Source organism: Sipha flava, unplaced genomic scaffold (genome assembly GCF_003268045.1).
Source record: "Sipha flava isolate LNK unplaced genomic scaffold, YSA_version1 45_pilon_pilon, whole genome shotgun sequence".
Lineage (NCBI taxonomy): Eukaryota > Metazoa > Arthropoda > Insecta > Hemiptera > Aphididae > Sipha > Sipha flava.
In genome coordinates this window covers 1,462,837-1,468,836 of record NW_020273227.1, presented here as the reverse complement: position 1 = coordinate 1,468,836, position 6,000 = coordinate 1,462,837, and positions in this window count along the sequence as shown.

Below are 6,000 nucleotides of genomic sequence, written 5' to 3'. Positions count from 1 at the left end.
TAATAAACAATTGTACATATTCTACGACCTCTATCTCCTTTTATCTACTGAAAAAATATATATCGTTCAAATAATTTGTGAGTTGACAATTTTTAATGTGTAAATATTAACAGGTATAAGTAAGTACCGAGTCTTATGTTTGAATTAATTATAATTTAATTATAGCCATTACTTATTACTAAATCTTCCTAGTTTTATAGTGTTTGACGAGTACTTGACTTGGTAAAATTTTTCAAGTCGAGTTCGAGTATTCAACTCAACTTGACAAAAAAATATTTGTACTCATAAATATGAGAATATATTTCACTACTATATCGAAAAATAAATTTTAAAACTATAAATAACTGGAATCTAATCATTTTCGATAGAAAACATCAGGAAGATTCATGGTTTTAATTAATGACAATATATTGTTATTGTTATGATATTTTATCATTATGATAACGAAATTTTATACAGATTGGTTAACACGACTTTTTTTTCTCGAGTACTTGGCATTTTTTAATAACTTGAGTTTTTTTTACGACTGCTCGAATTTTGAATTTGACTCGGCTCGAAATATTTGAAACTCGAATCGACTCAACTCAACATCAATAAACAATACTCGTCCAACTCTATAGTTTTATAATTTTTTGTCAGTCAGTAGCTGTACACAAATTACTGACTATAACGTGTTATATTCTCTTGGTAATGAATTATTCTCTTAAAAAAAAAATTAAAAAAAAAATAACAACAACAATATTCCAACCTATACCTGACTGTAGTGTTAATTCGCTGAAAATAATAAAATTCGTTCAACGGACGAATGTAACGGTAAAATATGTCTTAACTAACCATATTCCAATGGTAAATATATAAAAGCCACGATTGCAACTCCTCATCGCGCGTATGCATGCGTTTATACGGTTTTTATTCGGTTATTGACCGTCACGAACATAACGATACGTAGACATGGTAGGTACTCTATTGGTACCTATCTATATTCTTATACACGATACTTACGTATAGGTCATTTCATTACTTATGTCACTGTGTGATATATTATGTTCCATTATTATTTTTATTCGACGACGTTAGTACCGGCTGTACTTAGGCTGCATCGTTTTCCTTCTATAATTAAAAACACTTCCTTCAAAGCGCCCGACTCCCATCCGCATTATTTTATTGGGATAGTATTTTGACGAAAGGTATTTAGCAAGACCGGTTTAGTAGGTTTTTTTGTATTGATCAACTATTTAGAAATGCGGTAGCGTTTCGAGTCAAGTACAAAAAGAAAATATATATATATATATATATATATATATATATATATGTATATGTATATATTTGTATATAATATATATAATAAATAAATAATCAATTTGATATTTACAGGAAGTATTTTGTTGCCAATTAATAATTTATATATATATATATATATGGTGTATAATATATTTATACGAAACGATCATTTGTCTGGGAGTATTCATTTTTGGTCACACAATGTATACAGTCGGTTTTCGTTGAAGTGCATTTGCACATATGCCTACATGCATACAAACATACCTTCATATCACATACAGATTCAATACGAGTGCGTGTGCGAGAACCGCGAACATCGCACACACCAATCGAATCGGGATAAGCTTATTCATCGATTTTGAACTATTATGTAAATACGTAATTATTTTATTTGTTGTTAATCATAGCTGAACATTATAATATACGAGTAGCCTCTCACTTCGGACGAGTTATTGTACTAAACCTGCAACATAAATTATTTCATGACCCTAGGCCGTCAATGTTGCATGTTTGAGTTACTTGTTTTGACCTTAGTTATGGACGATGGAACGAAGACGTAATCATGGTCATGTGCGGACGAAAAATTGAGTCAAACGAACATCTATTTGTGCGGAAAAACTATAAGATTTTATATGTTATTTGTTTGTACGTAAATGTACGTCATATTGGTGAACAGAATATTAGCTTCGTGTAAGAGTAGTTTAAATCTAATACATAGTATCTTACACTCATACATGTATTTGTAATAAATAATTCAGAACGATTAGATCTACATAAATTATTTTTAAATTTACATTGTGTGACCTGAAAAGAATGTCCCATTCCCTCTTTCAGATATATTCTATCACAAGTGTAGGTACCCATATTATTTACAGCGGTATATCAATATGAAACAATGAAAATAATAATGAAAGTTTAATTATATATTTATGTGCACTATATTATTTATAACTATTATAGTATTAAATAGGTCATACTTACGTATTTTCGTGATAGTATTAAATGTATCTATTAAATGTATTATTTCTCTGTGACGTGTATAAGTTATGTTAACAACTTGACGTTCTAAATTGTATTATTTATTTTTGTTCTGTTGATATCTCATTAGCTGATACACTAGTCGAATAAATATACTGCTTTAAGCCAAATAAAAAAAAAAATAATTAAAAGATATACACTTCAATGTAAAGTAAACTATAATAATAGTTATTAAACTTATGAATGAAAATATATTATCTGAAAAACCTAGATGTTTAGTATAATTGTTTGAAAAAAATTGGTATCGTATATTATAAAAATTCATATATATATATATATATATACGATTTTCACTACTTTGTTATTAAATATAATTAATGGTTTTTAAAATTTCCATTTTTATTCAGACTATTTGATTTATCGACCTAATGACATGGCATGGTCTGGGCTTCCTATTTATAAATTGAATATCTGATACTACAAGTTATGTATCACTAGATTATGAACTTTTTCCATGTTTGTACGTTTAAATTAAATATTTTTAAATTGAAACCGTTTTGTTTCATATTGATTCGAAAATAAAAGGTTTTTAGCCTTATAGTTAAATAATTCAAAATAATTTTTACTGTTTACAGACCTCAGTTAAATACTAAGTTAAATATCGTGTTATTTTTGTCTTGATATTAGTGTATTATAAAACGATTTGTGGCCACAAATATATTGTTCAGCGGAATCTTAATAATTCGAAATAATTTTTGTTGACAAGCTGAACGTAAAAAATTCCTTTAATTAACATTAAATTCATTTGATAAATCGACATTCTTGATAACTTAAATTCATTTTATCCTTCGAACTGTTGAGATATTACCGTACTACGTATTTTTTATAAAGCCATCATGTTTTTTCTAATGGAAAATAAACGTTTATTGTATATTATAAATAATCTTATTAATTACCAGTATATTGATTAAACAAAAAATAGTTTACATAAAATTATCAAAGTAGTTTTTTAACAATCAAAAATATGTATAAAGTAAAACATTTAACAACTCAAAATTAATAACATTATTTGATGTTAAGTTTTCTCTCAATATTATATAAATCTGGCTATAATTTTATTTTATTTATTATTTTGCAGGTGAACGTTTAAATATGATTTTTCTGATTCCTCCCAGATTGAAAGACTTGTAACTGTTTGCAATTCAGTAATGTTATACTTAAAATAATAGTTGTTTAGAAAAGCTGAGGTGTTTGATTTAGAAACCCTCGTCCACTTCAATGGAAATAGTGAATTTTAAATTGTCCATCCTCTCATTTAATTATCTAGTATTATATTATCATGTTATAATACTACGATTAAATTTTGTAAAGTCAAGTAGGGCGATGACTTTTATAAGTACCTTTTCCTCAAAATTGTCATTAGCTGAAAAATGTGTTAATGTAATTGGCGAGTGTGTACAACCAAACTGATTATTGGATTGAAAAATAGGATATTGACATATGATGACAATTAAATTAATCATTACCATCATATTATAGAATGATGACGCATAAATATAGTTATACCGTTATTTCTATAGTTCATTATTGTTTAACCGTTTGTAATTCTAGTAACATAATTATTTTATTTAGTTAAATGAAAATAATATATTATAAGTACAACAATAATGTTATAGTGCTTTAAAATTGAACAGCTTTATAATTCTTTGAAAATGATAAATTCTTAAGGAAGTTAGAGGTGGATACATAAATCGTAATTAATTATAAATAATAATAACATACGTATATATTGATATCCTTTATAAATATTTGAAATGTTTAATAATACCCTCGGGCATATGTGAATAGTCTGAATTTGCGCGAAAAAAGCTTTTTACGGATAATGTTTTAAACCTAAGCCGTAACCTACCAGACGTAATAAATATTATGATAATACATTTATAATACATAGTAATTCGATTTTAAAATTTTAATGTTATTATCGAAGGCTAATCATGATAATAATATGCTTATTAAAAATATCACTATATTGAACGTTATGCTCGTGTAAATTGGTTTAAATATTTTATAGGTATGTGACATTATTATAACAAACTTGAGTTTCCTAGATAATGTATAAATCAACGTACGAATGAAATTAAGAGTATTGTGCAGCAGTACGAACTGTCAACTGACGGATTGTGTGGTAACGAGCCGCGGCCGTATTATAATCATGTATACTTTAAGAATTCACCCTCTAACGTTGATTTGTGGACACGATTATTGTATTATACCAGTGTGTTATTTTTTTCTCATGATACGTATACATGAATAAAATACGGGTTCTCGTCTTCAGAAATTATTATTCATTCAAAACGCGTTCCGTTTAAATTATACGAATGAAATATTTGTTGCGGGACGAAATTTTTACAGTATTACTTAATGATATCGGTTAGAATCTATGTATAATGTTTAAATATATTACATGCGTATACGTATACAGTATAGGTTAACCGTCATCGGATTTTTTTTTTTTTTTTTTTCTTAACAATAACGTACAGTGCGATGGGAACTGCAATCGATTTATATTCAACGAATGCAATATCATATTGTACACAAACGTTCGTATACACACTCGTAATATTATTATATACAAACCACGTGTCCACATGCATCGATTTCGATATTATCATTCTCGTTTATAGCTGCGCGTTTTCGAAGTTTAAAATTACATGATGTATACGCTCGCGCGCGCGTCCGCAAACACACACACTCACACACGTACATGTACATTTACTACAAATTTTAGTTAATTTATTATTACCCTTTTTCTTTGCTCACGCACAACACCCGCTTGTACATTTGCACACGCGAACATAAATACAGACGCGCTCGGAATGTGACTGGTGGCATTTTATACCGTGGGCATATTTAGCCTTTTGTAACTTTCTTACAATGATAGGGATCGGAATGTATATTCAATTGTTGCCATTATTATTGCATTACTCATGACCGTGACATTAACGGTGACAGTAACGACTACAACCCTAGGACCTCCTTTCCCTATTAATCGATATGATGACGACCAGTGTTGTCCGAGTACTATCCACCGTCAACATATGGTTTGGCGATATGTATATATTATCATGATGGTGTAATATGTGCACAGAGTTGGATACAGAATACAGCGTTGTATCGTTGCCAATGGGTTATTATTTTCGATAGAAATACGCTTATGTTATGCTTACGCGCGCGGCGTACCTATGCATATTATGTTATTCGACGATTAACGAATTAAAAGCTGTTGTTCACATTTACATTCCATCCGCCGGATGATGATGATGTAATATTCAAATTAGAAAAAATAAAGAATAAAAAAAAAAAACAACATAACACATCGACAACAGGAGAAAATATTCAAATACGTGTTATGTACAGGGTGTTAGGCGCACTGTTTGCGTCCGGTAGACGCGGACAGGAACTGCGGAGATTCACTGAACGCACTTAGGGAACCGAAGATCGGTGTGCGGCACTCTATACACACTGCGAGACGTTTCCCTGTTTACACGAATATTATACACACCAGTAGAATACTTGAAGTCCTTGTTCTATTTACACACACACACACACACGTATTCATATTTATATGCTCATTTCTATCGTTTCATTAGTCATCGGATTTTCATGAGCTGATTATATTTTTTTCGACTTAGAATATAATTTGTGAATAATATTTTGCGTCGAAGTAAATTTGTTTTCTTT